The 18,558-nt window shown below is 42.9% G+C and overlaps 2 non-coding genes across 2 annotated transcripts; both read left to right on the top strand.

Annotated features, from left to right (window-relative positions):
* Window positions 1–7,097: 7,097 nt before the first annotated feature.
* LOC138434867 (small nucleolar RNA SNORA73 family) lies at window positions 7,098–7,301 on the top strand. Its single transcript, XR_011254930.1, has one exon. It is a non-coding gene; the product is annotated as a small nucleolar RNA SNORA73 family (small nucleolar RNA).
* A 686-nt stretch (window positions 7,302–7,987) lies between these two features.
* Window positions 7,988–8,191, top strand: LOC138434866 (small nucleolar RNA SNORA73 family). Its single transcript, XR_011254929.1, has one exon. It is a non-coding gene; the product is annotated as a small nucleolar RNA SNORA73 family (small nucleolar RNA).
* Window positions 8,192–18,558: the final 10,367 nt, after the last annotated feature.

Genomic DNA, 18,558 nt, shown 5'->3' with positions numbered 1-18,558 from the left:
CCATCTCCAGGGAGAAGCCTTCATTTTACACTGGCAGGTCAGCTAAAAGCACTGCACTGTACTTTTGGTAACACAGCAATACAGTCCTCTTCAGGCAACCCAGCCTGGGAGAAGCTCAGGATCTGACATGTTCTTCTTTTGGCACAAGTCATTCTGATTTTTTTTTTAATCATGAAGAAATGATGGGAGCTTAACAGTTTTCCTATCTGTTAAACAGTCTTGAGCTGCAACTAGATTCCAAGTTGGGAAAATGAGACAGCATATATATTTTCTATATATAAAAACAAAACAAAACAAAAAGGGCCTTTACATTAAGGCCAACTTGGTAGAAAACTGACTCATGGCGCGAGTTGTTTAGACTGTTGTATTTTTGTTGTACCAGATGATAACTCTAAATCATTCTAACCAACAGATGCATTCTCTCCCCTAAAGCAGAGTTGCAACTCTGTGGGAGCACTCGTGTGCTGTCAGCCCCCACAATTCCAGCCAGAATCACAACAAGGTGTGGGGGTGTGGGGACTAGACAAAAAAGGTCCTTGGAGAAGCAGGTGGGAGGGGCAAAATCATGACCCACTGCTCCTCTCTGTTCCTCAGTACTGTTCGCCCTCTTCTGCCGTGCTCTTCCTCTTAACTCCCAACACTGACCCTCCTGCTCACCCTGTCTGGCACCTTCCACCTCACTCAGCCCTCCTCTTCCAAGCTGCAGCCAGTGCAGTTGGTGCCTGGGCATTGGCTCAGCCCCCACACCCTTTTATATGTGTAATATATATTAATATGATTTCCTGAAGCAGACGATTCAGTTGCTTTCTTTGAATTTTTGTTGAAAACCACATGCCTTACTATGTCCCTCTAATTCCTACCCATTCTAAGTAGAAGGGAAAAAAAGTTTCTATTAAACTGATGAATGTGGCTTTTTCCCCTGCATGTTCAGAAAATTGTGGCTGTTTTATAGATTTCTTCTTTTTCTGCCAGTCCTTGTCCTGTCCATGCTCTTTCAGTAGATTTTTCTCTGTTCCTCCTTTTGCATCCATGTAAGGTTTGCTGAAGAATCAGAATATCAGGTCAAAACAAAGCTAAAGTGACCTTAAAAGGTAGTATCTTCTCTCTGTATGGGGAATAGGGAGGTGTTTGGATTTCTCAGTAACTGTCAAGTGCTTTATGGCTATGGAGATACACTGGGTTTACATCTCCTGGAGCTCCTTGACATTTGGGATGACTGAGGGAAGATAAAGAGATGATTCTATGAAGTTGTTAGAGGTCTGTATATAAGGTGACCACATATGAAGCGTTAACTTCTTCTAACCTTTCTATCTTGTTGGTCTGGAGACTACTTGACTTTTGCCAGCATCCTCTGTGGCTTCAAATGACACTTTTCACACCCCATTCACTCCCTTCCTTTCCCTTAATGTGCCAAGCTTGAAACAGGATTAGATTTCCTGAGCTACTTGTTTGCTTTCTATGTGCCACCAAGGAATCTAATTCATCTTTCATCTCACTCATGTTCTTTTGAAACAAGATACTTTGGGAGTCAAGTCCTTTCAGGTGTTTATATATATATATATATATATATAAAGTGGATTTTATGTTCTCCTTCCATGTAAGTAACAATTCACAATCATAATGTAAAGAAGAAATAGAAATCTGTTGTATTGTATGTACTTCAAGATGCTTCCCTGATGTACAGAAGCTCCTTGTAAAATAAATAATTGCATTGTATATCAGTCTTCCTATCAATATTAATTATTAATGTATTTTAGAATTAAAAAGGACAAATTATATTATTTTGGTATGTAGTATTTCTTTTTTATGTTCTACCTCATTCCAGAAGTTTTAAGGTAGGTTAAAAATGATTCCTCAGAGACTTCCCTGGCAGTCTAATGGTGTAGACTTCCATGCTCCCAAAGCAGGGGCACAGGTTTGATCCTGCTCAAGGAACTAAGATCCTGCATGCTGCACAGCACAGCTGAAAAGGGGGGGAGGGAAATCCCTAAAATACTGCTGCTGCTGCTGCTGCTAAGTCGCTTCAGTCGTGTCCGACTCTGTGCGACCCCATAGACAGCAGCCCTGCAGGCTCCCCCGTCCCTGGGATTCTCCAGGCAAGAACAGTGGAGTGGGTTGCCATTTCCTTCTCCAATGCATGAAAGTGAAAAGTAAAAGGGAAGTCGCTCAGTCGTGTCCAACTTTTAGCGACCCCATGGACCGCAGCCTACCAGGCTCCTCTGCCCATGGGATTTTCCAGGCAAGAGTACTGGAGTGGGTTGCCATTGCTTTTTCAACATCCTAAATGAGAAGTAAATGAGGGAGAAAAGTTATAGTAAGAATATTAAACACAGCCAGAGATGAAGGTCAGTAATGTTTGTGAATGTCTGTATAAACTGTAGAAAAGGAAAAAGCTTCGGAGTTGAAAGCCAACTGTGAACTCTACACTAGGTACCTCTAGGTGTTATTAATTCCACCTAGTCTGGGAGGTAAGTAAAAATACACTCATTTAACCAGTGAAGAACTTCAGAGGTGAAGTTACCTCCCCAAAGTCAAAGCAAATTATGTAATCATCCTTTACATATATTCAAGGAAGAGCAAGTGCATTCTGACCAATTGTCCCTAAAGGGACTTACTGTATATGGACCAGATATAATTAGGCCTTAAGCTGACATCACAAAAATACGACAGTTTGTAGCTCATGTATTCCACTCTGGCAAGCAGCCCAGTTTCAATCCAGGTGGCCCCACCAATGACTCACTTTGTACTTTTCACTTCAGAGGCTGGTCTTGATTAGCATACCACCCTTTACCTAGGGTTAAGAGAAACCATGAGTCAGAACTGCTCGAGTCTTTGGGCTCCACCTGCTCCCATATCTTCCTTCTACTAGCCCTCTAAAGAGACCTCAAACTGCCATTACCTTCTTGAAGTCATGTGTTGTCTCTAGAAGTGTTTGTAGCAGTTCACAACTCCATAAAAAATGAGGTTAACAAAAACATGCACCTCGTGTGTGGACCTTGCCTACTTTATCAATTATCAGAATTAGAGATCATAATATGTGCAGCATCCCAAATGTGAAACTTTGGTATTACTATATTTGCAAGTTTCTCTCTTACCTTGCAGAATTCTCTACCCCAGAAATGTCTCAGTTCCTTTATCTCCTCTTGCCTTATTTACCACTCAAGTTGGAAGCCAGGATAATTTAACGGGACTTTATAACTTCCAATCCATCCTCCAATATTGCCACTAGAGTTACCGTTCTAAAAGGCAAAGAGAGTCATAGCAATCCTTTTATTTCAAAACTTATTAGCCCCTAGGACTTCCCTGGTGGTCCAGTGGTTACGATTCAGCCTGCCAGTGCAAGGAACATGGGTTCAATCCGTGGTCCAGGAAGATTCTGCCTACCTGGGAACAACTAAGCCCGTGCGCCACAACTACTCTTCAGTAGCACCCTAGAACCTGTGCAGCACAACTAGAGAGTGGCCCCTGCTCACCCAAGTAGAGAAAGCCTGAGCCCAACAATGAAGACCCAGCACAGTCAGAAAATTTTTGTAAAAAAAAAAAAAAACTTACTGCCCTTTAGATACCTACAGGATAAAATTTAAACTTTGCTTGGACTACAAGATATTTTGTATTCAGCTCTTGACTACTCATGCTTATGAGAAGGCCAGGCAGTTCTCCTTTTGAAGTTCCTAATGAAGCTGACCCCTTACCCTTCCTGGGAGACCACAGACCCGCCAGTTGCTCAGCCAAAAATGCTGTCATTATTCGCCCTTCACCCTTCTACTGTTCTACAACCTTCTATTCTTCTACTAAGAATCTGCCTGCAATGGAGGAGACCCTAGTTCAATTCCTAAGAAGAGAAGATCTGCTGGAGAAGGGATAGGCTACCCACTCCAGTATTTCTGGGCTTCCCTTGTGGCTCAGCTGGTAAGTGAAGTGAAGTGACGTGAAAATCACTCGGTTGTGTCTGACTCTTTGCAACCCCATGGACTATACCATCCATGGAATTCTCCAGGCCAGAATACTGGAGTGGATAGCCTTTCCCTTCTTCAGGGGATCTTCCAACCCAGGGATCAGACCCAGGTCTCTCACATTGCAGGCAGATTCTTGAGCAGCTGAACCACTAAGGAAGCCCTCAGCTGGTAAAGAATGGCTCAGATGGTAAAGAGTAGGCCTGCAATGCTGGAGACCTGGGTTCAGTCCCTGGGTCGGGAAGATCCCCCAGAGAAGGGAATGCCAATCCACTCCAGTATCCTTGCCTGAGAATTCCACGGACAGAGGAGCCTGGCAGGCTACAGTCCATGGGGTCGCAAAGAGCTGAACATGACTGAGTGACTTAACACATTCTTCTACTATTCCTTCCAGTTTTAGCTCAAATTTTAACTCCCCAGGAAAACCCTCTCAGCCTTTAGCCAATTTTTCAATTGCTCTATCCTCAGAATACCGTATTTATGCCATACATCACTTATCAAGTAGTAGGATAATTTGCTGTCATGTCTGTTTCCTCCACTCTGAGTTCTCAAGGACAGAAAAAGTGGTTCATCTCAATATCCAGTGTCTAGCACAATGTCTAGCAAATTGTCATACTCACTATGGAAATATTGAACGAGTGATTGAAAGGCAACTGAATACTCATAATATCACCAGAAAAGTCGAATTATTTGTCTTTCTTCCTCTAAACTACTAGTTCTCAAACCTTTTTGTTTTGTGACCCCTTCATAATTTACAACATTAACTCAAAACCCCAAAGAACTGTTGTATCTATAGGTGATATCTATTGATACTTACTGTACTAAAAACAGAAAATTTTAAAATATTTATGATACATTTCAAAATAATAATCCATTACATTAATTGATAATATATTTGTATTAAAAATAACTATTTTTAAAAATAGAGAAGAGTGGCATTGTTTTACAAAGTAATACTCAAAATTCTCCAAGCTAAGCTTCAACAGTATGTGAACTTTCAGATGATTTAGAAAAGGCAGACGAACCAGAAATCAAATAGCCAACATCCACTGGATTATAGAAAAAGCTAGAGACTTCCAGAAAAAAAAAAAGATCTGCTTCGCTGACTACACTAAACCTTTGACTGTGTGGATCACAACAAACTGTGGAAAATTCTTCAAGAGTGGGGTTCCCTGGTGGCTAAGCTAGTCAAGAATTCGCCTGCAATGTGGGAGACCTGGGTTCAATCCCTGGGTTGGGAAGATCCCGTGGAGAAGGAAAAGGCTACTCCAGTATTCTGGCCTGGAGAATTCCATGAACTCTATAGTCCATGGGATCACAAAAAGTCAGACACGGCTGATCGATTTTCACTCACTTACCTGCCTCCTGAGAAATCTGTATGCAGGTCAAGAAGCAACAGTTAGAATCAGACAGGGAACAACACACTGGTTCCAAACTGAGAAAGGAGTAAGTCAAGGATGCATATTGTCACCCTGCTTCTTTAACTTATATGCAGAGTACATCATGAGAAATGCCAGGCTGGATGAAGCAAAAGCTGGAATCAAGATTGCCAGAAGAAATATCAATAAACTCATATGCATATATGTCATATGCATATGACAACACCCTTATGGCAGAAAGCAGAGGAACTAAGAGCCTCTTGATAAAAGTGAAAGAGAAGAGTGAAAAAAGTTGGCTTAAAACTCGACATTCAAAAAACAAAGATCATGGCATCCAGTCCCATCTCTGCATGGCAAACAGAGGAAGAAAAATGGAAACAGTGACAGACTTTATTTTCTTGGGCTCCAAAATTACTGCGGATGGTGACTGCAGCCATGAAATTAAAAGAAGCTTGCTCCTTGTAAGAAAAGCTATGACAAACATAGACGGCATATTAAAAAGCAGAGACATTATCTTGCGGACAAAGGCCCCTCCAGGCAAAGTTATGGCTTTTCCAGTAATCATGTATAGGTATGAGAGTTGGACCATAAAGAAAGCTGACCGCTGAAGAATTGATGCTTTTGGACTGTGGTGTTCGAGAAGGCTCTAGAGAGTCCCTTGGACTGCAAGGAGATCAAACCTGTCAATCCTAAAGGAAATCAACCCTGAATATCCATTGGAAGGACTGATGCTGAAGATGAAGTTCCAATACTTTGGTCACCTGATGTGAAGAACTGACTCACTGGGAAAAGACCCTGATGCTGGGAAAGACTGAACGCAGGAAGAGAAGGGGAGGATAGAGGATGAGATGGTTGGATGGCATCATCGATGAGATGGACATAAATTTGAGTAAGCTCCGGGAGCTCGTGATGGACAAGGAAGCCTGGTGTCCTGCAGTCCATGGGGTCGCAAAGAGTTGTACACGACTGAGCGACTGACCTACTACTACTAACTATCCGCCTAAACCCTTAAAAACACGCACTTGCTGTAACATGCACGCTCCTTCAAGGTACTGCGGAAGACTCTAGTATCGCGAGATGCCCCTGAGACACGTTAGGGGCGTTAACCTGCAGTAGGTTCCCAGAACCCTTAGCGAAAATCTAATTCCCTAAGTGCGCATGTCGCGGCGCAGGCGCAATAGACATTTCTTGACTTCCGCTGGCTCCAGGAGCTATAAATACCGATGCCTTCCGTCGCTGAGGTCCTTTCGGGAGAGACTCTCGTCCTGCGTTCCTGTTTCCAGGTCAGTGGGACCAACTCCCTGCTTCGTGGGCGTTTCATCTGCTATGGGATCCGGTCAGTCTGCCTTTTCTGTGGGAACCGTACTATTTAGAATGATTCCGAATTCTCGGCGTTCGTGCCAACTACAACTCGCAAAAAATGGCGTGGGCTGGGTCGGAGAGGCCTCGCGCGCCTCCGTTCTTGGCCGTAGCTAATAAGGAGTGCTGGCGACGGAACTCGAGGGCCTTGTAGGACTGCCGTCCTCCACGCCGAAAAGCTTAAGTGCGCGGCGCCCTTATTTCCTAATGCGCCATTATGCCGCCTCCTGGAGTGTCAGCGTCTTCAACTAGAGTTGCAGACAGGGCATTTTGTTTGATTCACTAATTTAGAAGCGGCTTAGCTGCCACTTATTTTTTCTTTGGGGGTAATGTTTAATTTTGTATAATTTTGTATGATAGACTTATTGGTCCTTAATTGCTTGCATTTGCTACTTAAGTATTTAGGCCAACGTGGATAACCCGGGAGGTCACTCTCCCCGGGCTCTGTCCAGGTGGCGTACGGGAGCATAGGGCTCTGCCCGGTGATGTACAGTCCCTTTCCACAACGTTGGAGATAAAGCCGGGCCTTGAGTCTGCGCCTGCATATTCCTACGTCTTCTCAGAGTCCTCTGGACAATGACTGGGGAGAAAAACCATGCAGGAAACAGCTCTGTAGAGCAATCTGTCTGGATCTTTGTTTTAACCTGTTTTGCTGTGCAGTTGGGTTAAGGTTTTCCTTCTTTTGCAGCATTTCGTTTGGGATTCCGAATACAACTGGATTTGAGGTGAGGAGATCTACGGATTGCTTTTGACCTATCGGTGTTTGCTAATTTTGTTCCACGAAATTGATTTTCACGTCTTAATATTCGTGATAGAGGAAATTTTTATATTACAAATGGACTAATTTTGACAAAGTGGTTAAACCAAGGTCCGCAAAGTTTTCATGCGTGAGCTGTGTAATGTGTGTATCTGCTCAGACTGGGAGAACTAAGGATTCGGGTCTATGATATTAGAAATGAAATTGGGCATATACTACAGCATACTTATGAAAGTAACTAATAGATAAAGCATAAAACAGTCAATAGCTAACAAGAACTTGGAGTTTGTGTGAAGCAGTTTATAATCCTGTGGACTTTGACTTGGTTGAAGTGTAGGTGTGAAGGGATGAAGATGAAGGGAAGTGTAATCTCTTCAATAGTGGTACAGTAAGTCTGCTACCAACCTTTCTGTGAGAAGCGTTGTAGACTTATTACATGGCATTACAATGTAACCAATTTCATGGTACTGTATAGCACATTGTGTTAACTGAGTGCATGGGCTAACTTGGGTTTAGTATTCTGACACTGTTCAGATATTCCAACGTGGATACCCCGGGAGGTCACTCTCCCCGGGCTCTGTCCAGGTGGCGTACGGGAGCATAGGGCTCTGCCCGGTGAGGTACAGTCCCTTTCCACAACGTTGGAGATGAAGCCGGGCCTTGAGTCTGCGCCTGCATATTCCTACAGCTTCTCAGAGTCCTCTGGACAATGACTGAGGAGACAAACCATGCAGGAAACATCCAGTATACAAAAATTTTAGAGGGGAACTAAGATTGTACAAATGAATCTAATCCTTTTTTCTTTTAATATCATTTTCAGGAGAGAAGAGGAGCCTTACCAGCTTTGCAGTTAGCAATGCTTTGGAGTCTTTCTTTGACAGGGAAATTAGTAAAGTAAAAATTAATTCTCCAGGCAAAACTACTGGAGTGGAACCCATTTCTTTCTCCATGTGAATCTTCCTGACCCAGGGATTGAACCTAGATCCTACTGCATTGCAGGTAGATTCTTTACCTTCCGAAACACCAAGTAAAATGAGTAATATATTCATTGAACATAAGCCTGGGAGATTTGGAAGTGTATAGGTAACGATATTTAACCCCTGGAACTGCACCTTAAAACCCATGAGTTCTAGTGTTCTTATTGCCCAGGCACTTACTGAAATTTACAAGAAATGTCAGAGACCGTATGGGCAGGTCTTAGAGTATAGTGACCTGGAAGGAGACCTTTTCAGGTTTCCTATCTGGTGAAAACTTGATGTTACGACACTAAGATATTGACCTCTTTATTGGTCTTAAAACTGGAAAGTAGGTGCCCATGAGAATCTGCATGTCTTAAAGAAATCCATCAATTTCTAATGGAATTGTGAACTTAAATAAAGATGACTATGTATTTGTGTGGTCTTTTGGGTGTTTTGTTATGTTTTTGTCACATCATTCTGCTGGTAGAATCTTAGTCCCTTAACTAAGGATCAAACCCAGATTCCCTGCAGTGAAAGCAGCCAGGGAATTCTGTGTGAGTGTTCTGTCAATCCTGGTAGGTTTTGCTGTAGCTGAAGGTCTGAAGCTCTTGTGTTAAATTTTGGCATTTGTGTACGACAACTATTGGGAAATGCATTCATTGTTCAGTTAGCGAGTCCTGTCCAATTCTTTAGGACCCCCGTGGACTGTAGCACACAAGGCTTCCTCTGTCCTCCACTGTCTCCCAGAGTTTGCTCAGACTTAGGTCCATTGTGTCAGTGATGCTATCTAACCATTTGATCTCTGCCTTCAGTCTTTGCCAGCATCAAGGTTTTTTTCCATCTGGCTACTGTATTGGAGCTTCAGCAGCAGTCTTTCAAATGAATATTCAGAGTTGATAACCTGTAACATTGACTGGTTTGGTCTTGCTGGCCAAGCGACTCTCCATCTCATCTGCAGGACCACAGTTTGAAGGCATCAACCTTTTTTATGGTTTACGTGAATACTGGAAAAACTGGCTTTGACAACGTGGACCTCGATAAAAGCTTGCGTTGGTCTCTTTTTTTTTTACTGGGTTGAGAATTCAAAGGTGGTGCTCTGTCACTAAGTTGTGGACTCTTCACTACCCTATGGACAGTAGCCTGCTGGGCCCCTCAGCCCATCTAGTTATCCAGGCAGGAAAAGAGGTTACCATTTCCTATTCAGTGGATCTTAACCCAGGGATAGAACTAATGTCTCTTGTGTCTCCTACATTGGCAAGCAGATTCTTTACCACCTTGCCACCTGGCAAGCACACAGTGTTTAACCTGTCTGTAAGTTTTATAGGTTTATACTTTTCTAAATTTACAGGTGTTGAGAGGTCTGCTCCTTTGTCAAAGGGGTGTGCTTAAGTCACAATAGAACTTTGTCAAGCCCTTTGACAGGCTGCAGCATTATAGGAAAGTCATGAGACCCTGAAGGATGGGGACTATTGGGCAGCCATTTGGAAGGTAGAGTCTATCTTCAGTGCGGCCATAAATAGGGAATTTTACAAGATGGGGAGGTGGAATACCTTGTTTAGAAGCCATTGGGTCAGGTATAAGGGAATTTTTTTTAACTTGGTGGGCTGTGGCACAAATATTCAGATTCAAGAGGGTAAAAGAATAGGTCCTGTCTGGGACTGCCTCCCTAGGTTCCTCTGTCCACTGTCTTCCATTGGCTCAAGTTATTGTCCATTAAGTTGGTGATGCTGTCTAGCCAACTCATCCTCAGCCTGTTGGGTTGCTTTATGGCTAGCTGTAGTGGATCAGACAGTAAGTACTTGGCATATGTAATCACAGCCCCAGGGGGTGGGTATTAATCTGACTGTTTTTATGGGGGAACTCAGGAAGAGGGAAATAATTGCCTAAATCTACAACTAGGAAGTAGACTGGTCCTGTTTCCCCAGGGTTGGCCCTGTGTCCAGTTCACACTTTGGCTGCGGTTCAGTTCAGTCGCTCAGTTTCCGACTTTGCAACCCCATGAATTGCAGCCAGGCCTCTCTCTGTCACCAACTCCCGGAGTTCACTCAAACTCATGTCCATCTAGTTGGTGATGCCATCTCATCCTCTCCCCTTCTGCCCCCAATGCCTCCCAAGGTGAAAGCTGAAGTAGCTCAGTTGTGTCGGACTCTGACCCCGTGGACTGTAGCCTACCAGGCTCCTCTGTCCATGGGATTCTCCAGGCAAGAATACTGGAGTGGGTTGCCATTTCCTTCTCCAGGGGATCTTCCCGACCCAGGGATCGAACCCAGGTCTGCATTGGAGGCAGACGCTTCAACCTCTGAGCCACCAGGGAAGGCACCTCTTCGCATGAGGTGGCCAAAGTATTGGAGTTTCAGCTTTAGCATCAGTCCTTCCAAAGAACACCCAGGACTGATATTTAGAATGGACTGGTTGGATCTCCTTGCAGTCCAAGGGACTCTCAAGAGTCTTCTCTGACACCACAGTTCAAAAGAATTTTTCAGCGCTCAGCTTTCTTCATAGTCCCAACTCTAATATCCATACATGACCACTGGAAAAACCATAGCCTTGACTAGATGGGCCTTTGGTGGCAAAGAGTAATGTCTCTGCTTTTGAATATGCTATCTAGGTTGGTCTTAACTTTCCCTCCAAGGAGTAAGCGTCTTTTAATTCATGGCTGCAATCACCATGTGCAGTGATTTTGGAGCCCAGAAAAATAAGTCTTATACGGTTTCCATTGTTTCCTCATCTGTTTGCCATGAAGTGATGGGACCAGATCTTCGTTTTCTGAATGTTGAGCTTTAAGCCAACTTTTTCACTCTCCTCTTTCACTTTCATCAAGAGGCTTTTTAGTTCCTCTTCACTTTCTGCCATAAGGGTGGTGTCATCTGCATATCTGAGGTGATTGATATTTCTTCCGTCAATCTTGATTCCAGCTTGTGCTTCTTCCAGCCCAGTGTTTCTCATGATGTACTCTGCATCTAAGTTAAATAAGCAGAGTGACAATATGCAGCCTTGACATACTCCTTTTCCTATTTGGAACCAGTCTGTGTTCCATGTCCAGTTCTAACTTGCTTCCTGACCTGCATATAGGCCTCGTTCCCACATAAATGCTTTTGAATGGTAGATGCACAATAAATCTGAATGGTGTTTTTAGTATAAATTCTCAGGGTAGGGTAGGGTTCTAGGTGGGATTTCTTCCAGTATCCAAGTGTCAAATCAGTCTCTCAGTCGTGTCCAACTCTGCAATCCCATGGACTGCAGCACACCAAGCTTCCCTGCACTTTACCATCTGGAGCTTGCTCAAACTTCCTGTCTGTCGAGTCGTCATCCTCTGTCATCCCCTTCTGCCTTCAGTCTTTCCCAACATTAGGGGCTTTTCACTCAAGCAAACCTGTCAGGAGTATTCTAGGTCACACCCTTTCTGCTAAACTTCAGGTTGCAACACACCTACCCGTAGACAAAAACAGGTTCTTCTGGCTTTTTTCTGCATATAGGCCTTGATAGTCATATCAGTTGTTGCTAAACTGAGTGCCTGAATTTGAATCCTGATACCACTTGTAGTCCCTGTGACCTTGGGCAAGCTGCTTAACTTCTTTCTGCCTCAATCCATGTGCTCTTGCATAGAATGTATGCATACATGCTTAATTGTATCTGACTGACCGCATGGGCTGTACCCCGCCAAGCAGCTCTATTGTCCGTCAAATTTCCCAAGCAAGAATACTGAAGTGGGTTGCCATTTCCCTCTCCAGGGGATCTTCCAACCCAGAGCTCAAACCCATGTCTCCTACATTGACAGGCGGATTCTTTACCAACTGCACCACCTGGGAATCATGGGGACACTAAAAGTACTGACTTCTTGGATTTGTAAGGAGAATTAGTGTTAATGTTTGTAGAAAACTTAGTCTGCTAAGCAATGAACCTGTAAGAAAATTCTCTGACTTCAAACAACTAGGGACTTCATAAAGTGCTCTGAAGTGCTGTTTGAGTGCAGCACTTTAACAGCATAATCTTGAAGGATTTGAAATAGCTCAGCTGGAATTCCATCATCTCCTCTAGCTTTGTTCATAGTAATGCTTCCCAAGGCCCAACTTCCTTAGGATTTCCCTGGTGGCTCAGATGGTAAAGCGTCTGTCTACAATGTGGGAGACCCGGGTTTCATCCCTGGGTTGGGAAGATCCCCTGGAGAAGGAAATGGCAATTCACTCCAGTACTATTGCCTGGAAAATCCCATGGACAGAGGAGCCTGGTAGGCTACAGTCCATGGGGTCGCAAAGAGTTGGACACGACTGAGCGACTTCACTTCACAAGGCCCAACTTGATTTCACACTGCAGGATGTCTGGCTCTATGTGAGTGACCACACCAGTTGATCCATTCAGTTTTATTGAATAAAGTCTTAGCACCAAAGGTAAATTACCTACTAAATCAAGCTCTTGTTTTGCTCAGAACCCTACCTATCCAGGAGAGAAAGGGGGATTAGTACCCTCCAAGATCAGCTAACTAGGAAATAGCAGAGCCAGGGTTTAAACCCATCTCCAAAACTATCAAGGTATACTACTAACTTTGAACAAGGCAGTGTGGTAAGGTATGTGCATTACTTCATCTAATACTCCAGGCACCCCTGTAAAGTAGGTACAGTGTTTGCCCATTTTGCAGTGGAGACTGAACTTGGAGTTGAGGAACTTGCCCAACTTACCTAGCCAGTAAGTGGCAAAGCATGCATCTGAGCAAGAAAGTTGACTGCAGAACCTGTACTCAAACTACATCATACCATGCCTTTGGAAATTTTAGCTGTTTTCACCCTTTGTATTCAGCTAATTAGTACCCACTACACCATTAAATGTCTCAGTTGTAACGAGGTATAAATCTGCCATGTGCCTGGGTCTACTTGACTCTGAAAAATATCAATACTTAGATAGACATTACTTTGCCAACAAAGGTCCGTCTAGTCAAAGATGTGGTTTTTCCAGCAGTCTTGTGGATGTGAGAGTTGGACCATAAAGAAAGCGGAGAGCTGAAGAATTGATATTTTGAACTGTGGTGTTGGAGAAGACTCTTGAGAGTCCCTTGGACTGCAAGGAGAGCCAACCAATCCATCCTAAAGGAAATCAGTCCTGAATATTCATTGGAAGGATTGATGCTGAAGCTGAAAGTCCAATACTTTGGCCACCTGATGTGAAGAACTGACTCATTTGAAAAGACCCTGATGCTGGGAAAGATTGAAGGCAGGAGGAGAAGCGGATGACAGAGGATGAGATGGTTGGATGACATCAACTCAATGGACATGAGTTTGAGTAAACTCCAGGAGGTGTCAATGAACAGGGAGGCCTGATGTACTGCAATCCATGGGGTCACAAAGAGTCGGACACTGAGCAACTGAACTGAACTGAGACAGACATGAGTGCAGTTTGCTAGGGAGTGAGAGCCCTTCCTGGCTATTAACCTCTGTCTTTCACCACTTTCTGTCTTTGTGTACATCTTTCCCTCTGATGGATGGGATCTTAGTTCCCCAACCAGGGATCAAATCCAGGCCCCCATGGAGTGGAAGGGTGGAGCCTTAGCCACTGTACTGCCAAGGAAGTCCCAGAACCTGTATCTTTATGAAGATATCTGACATTTGATGATGATTTGCCAAGTGCTAGGCATTCTCTAAGCCTTAAAACAGCCCTATACATGCAAGGACTCTTTTTTATGTCCATGTATAGAAAAGGAAGATAATCAAGGCTAGATTAGTTGCCCAAAGTCACACATCTTTAGATAAAGGTTTGCATCTTTGGAGTCTGAACTCAACCACCATCCTTACCTCCCTTTCCCCTAAGGACCCAGAACAGCCTCTCTTGAAGGGAGGGTGGGCACCTTGAGCATTACATCATGATAACATTATTATCATTCTAATGTGATTACTTTTTACTTGATGTCCATCTAACCTGGAACACTGGAGTGGGTTGCCATTTCCTTATCCAAACCTACTAGTTGAGTTATCCTCAAAGAATGGGATGTTTGGCACATAGCAAACACTGGTTGACGACTTTGTTTTTCTGTGTTCTATTTTATTGATTTCTGTTTTGATCTTTATTATGGTCTTTCTTCTGTTTCCTAGTTTCCTAAGGTAGAAGCTGAGGTAATTAATTTAAGACCTTTCCTTTTTTTCTAGGACAGGCATTTAGAGCTATGAGTTTCCCCTAATCCTGCTCTGACAACATCCCATAAGCGAAAAACAAAAGCAGCATCCCGCAAGTTCTGCTAAGTTCTCTTTTCATTTAATTCAGTTCAAAATACTCTCAAATTCTGTTTTGATTTCTTCTTTGATCTGTGGGCTACTTAAAAGTACATGTTTATTGTTTATATTTTTGTTTATTCAGGCCATACCACAGGGCTTGCAATTTCCCACCAGGGACTGAACCCAGGCCATGGCGGTGAAAATGCTGAGTCCTAACCACTAGACCCCAGGGAATTCCCAAAGTGTATTTTTAAATAATTGGGAGTTTTTCAAAGATCTTTCATTTATTGGTTTCTACTTTCCATTGTAGCCTGATTATATACTTTGTTTGATTGAATCTTTTTAAATTTAACAAGACTTTTTCTATAACCCAGTATATTGGGAATTGTTTCATGTGCACTCAGAAGGCATGAGTATGTTACTGTCTGAAGAAATCGAGGTGGAATGTGAAAGATGACGTATTCTGTAAATGTCAATCAGTTCAAATCCATTGAAAGTGTTGTTCAAGTCTATCCTGGCTGATTTTCTTCCTACCTATCAGTAATATTGAGAGTAAGGTACTGAAATGTCCACCTGTCTTTGTGGATTTGTCTATTTCCTCTAGAAGTTCTATCAGTTTTTGCTACACATATTTGGGACCTCTGTTATTAGTTGCATATATTTAGGATTGTGCATTTTGATTTTCTCCTTTACCATAGTGAAAGTACCTTCTTTTTTAAAATTTTTAATTGGAGGATAATTGCTTTACAGCGTTGAGTTGGTTTGTCATACAACAACGTGAATCAGCTATAAGTATACATATGTCCCTGCTCTCTTGAACCTCCCTCTCATGCCCCGCCCTCACCCAAGCCCACCCCTCTAAGTTGTCACAGAGAACCAGGTTGAGCTCCCTGTGTTATACAGCAACTTCCCACTAGCTATCTATTTTACATGTGGTAATTCCCAAGTAATAGAAATGATAAAGAATCCGCCTGCCAGTGCAGGAGAAGGAAGAGATGTAGGTTCTATCCCTGGGTTGGGAAGATCCCCCGGAGGAGGAAATGGCAACCCACTCTAGTATTCTTGCCTGGGAAGTCCCATGGCCAGAGGAGCCTGGCAGGCTACAGTCCATGGAGTTGCAAAAGTCTTGGCAACTAAACAACAACAACAATGTATAGGTTTCAATGCTCCTCTCTCAGTTCCTCCCCCTCCCTCCCCCGCTGTGTCCCCAAGTCTAGTCTCTATGTCTGCACCTCTATTCCTGCCCTGCAGATAGGTTCACCAGTATCACTTTTCCAGATTCCATATATATGCATTTAAATACGATACTTGTTTTTCTCTGACTTACTTCACTCTGTATAACAGACTCTAGGTTCATCCACCTCACTACAACTGACTCAGATACTTTCTTTATTTCAATAATACTCTGCTCTGAAATTTACTTTGCTATTAATATAGCTGCTCCAGCTTTTTTTTTGCCTAGTGTTACCAGAGTCTCTTTTTCTGTCTTTTTACTCTGCTATTTGTGTAGAGTTGACCCTTGAACAACAATGGGGTGCTCCTGTATTGGCCCTCCATATCTGTGATTCTGCAACTTGGAGTTTAACCAACCTCTGATTGTGTGGTACTGTAGTACATAGTTCATATTTATTGAAAAAAGTCTGAGTGTAAGTGGACCTGTGCAGTTCAAAACTGTTGTTCAAGGGTCAGCTGTGTTTCTGTTGAATGTGTATTTCTTGCAGGCAGTGTGTGGTCAGGTCTCGCTTTTCCTATTCATTATGACAGTCTCTGTCTTGTATTTGGAGTGTTCAAACCACGTTCATTTTTATTTTAGTTCATTCTGTCTGTGGTGGCTCTTTATTGCTGCACTCAGCCTTTTTCTAGTTGCGGCTAGCGGGGGCTACTTTCTGCTGCAGCTCGAGGGCTTCTCGTTGCGGTGGCTTCTCTCGTGGGGCACAGGCTCTGGGGCACATAGGCTTCAGTAGTCGAGGCTCGTGGGCTCTAGAGCACAGGCTTAGTAGCTGTGGTGCACAGGCTAAGTTGCTCCACTGCATGTGGGATCTTCCCGGACCAGGGATCGAACCGCCATCCCTCGCATTGCAAGGTGGATTCTTAACCACTGGACCACCAGGGAAGCCTCCAGACCACGTTTATTTTTTATCACACATCTGTTGCCTTATAGTTTATAGGTTTATATTTCTAACAGTTTTTTAGCCATTATTTCTTCATATATTTTAAGAAACAAAAAGCATTTTATTTATTTGGCTGTGTGGGTTCTTAGTTGTGGCATGAGGGATCTTAGTTTCCTGACCAGGGATTGAACCCTGGCCTCCTGCAATGGGAGCATGGAATTCCAGCCACTGGACCACCAGGGAAGTCCCTTCTTCACATATTTTCTATTCCCAGTTCCTCCTTATTTTCAGGGTCTCCAGTTACCTGCAGAGCAGGCCACTTATTAAAGTTATTCCATAGTTCACTCATACTCTTTTCACTTAAAATTTTTTCTGTTTCATTTTGGATAGTTTCTTTTGCTATGCATGAGGTTCACTAATCACTGCTTTTCCAGTATCTAATCTATTATTAATGCCATCCACTATATTTATCATCTTAGATATTATCAAGAAGTTCACTTTGGATCTTTTTATATCTTCCATGTCACTACTTAACTTTTGGACATATGGAATACAGTTAGAATAACTTTTAATATTCACTTCTAATTCTATCATCTATGTCATTTCTAAGTCAGATTCAATCGACTGTCCTCCTTACTATGGTTTATGTTCAGTAAATAAAATACAACAATAATAGAGTGAAAAATTAATATTTATGTTCAAAGAAGATAAATGGGGCCAAAGAAGGCTTCATGGAGATGGCAAATAAAATTTAGCCTTAAATATATATATTTGATATATACGTAAAAATCAGATGTATATATACATCAAGAATTCAGCTAGACAGGAAAGAAAGCACTGGTAGAAAAGGTGAGAAAGGTGAGAAAGCAGGAGTGAGCATGGGCACGTTGAGAGGACAGTGCAGAAGCCAAGGGGGAGACGGGAAAACAACAGCTTGGGGCATTTGGTGCTCCTAGCACAGCACTGAAGAGATATGTCAGTCTTCAGACTTAGAAAATGAGCTTATGGATGCTGGGGAGAAGGATGGGGGGAAAGGATAGCTAGGGAGTCTGGGATGAACATGTACACACTGCTATATTTAAGATGGGTAACCAACAAGGTCCTCCTGTGTAGCACAGGGAATCTGCCACATAACTCAGTGTTATGGGGAGAGTGTTATGGAGTTTGGGGGAGAATGGATACATGTATATATATGGCTGAGTCCCCTCCCTGTTCACTTGAAACTGTCAAACATTGTTAATCAGCTATATTCTAATACAAAATAAAAAGTTAAGAAAAAAAGAAATATGTGAATCTCTACAGATTTTTAAGCAAGTCAAAGTCTCATAGTCATGATTTAGGGAGACTAACTCGGGGATCTTGATGGAATGAAATGAAGGCCAGGAGGTGCTGCTTTAGACCAGAGGGGCAAAAATAAAACATGGAGAGGAGAGGGAAGAACCAGAAAAGATACTGAAGTTTGAGAAACTTTTAACCTTGGCTTGAAGGATGAAGGGTGAGGGTGGGGGATCTTGATCCATGGAAAATGAGTCTCATTTGGTATATTGAGTCTTCTGCGTAGAGCCATAAGACTAAAACCCAGCGCAGAGGTCAGTACCAGACCAGATGGGCTGTCCTCTCAGTTAAAAGGTGGTGGCTCAGCCCCGAACAAGATTTCTGAAGTCCATCCACTTGTATCATGACCCCAGACAAGTTGCTTAACGTCTTTGAACCGCATTTTTTTTTCATTTTCCAACTGTCAAAAGTTTTGTGAGGAACAAATGGATGGATGTGTGTCTGAAGTTCAAGTTAGAGGTTTTACAAAATAGGTAACAATACTTATCTTTATAATTACATCAAG

This window comes from Ovis canadensis, chromosome 2 (assembly GCF_042477335.2).
Source record: "Ovis canadensis isolate MfBH-ARS-UI-01 breed Bighorn chromosome 2, ARS-UI_OviCan_v2, whole genome shotgun sequence".
In the NCBI taxonomy this organism is placed as follows: Eukaryota; Metazoa; Chordata; class Mammalia; order Artiodactyla; family Bovidae; genus Ovis; species Ovis canadensis.
This window is presented reverse-complemented; position numbering and strand designations above follow the sequence as displayed.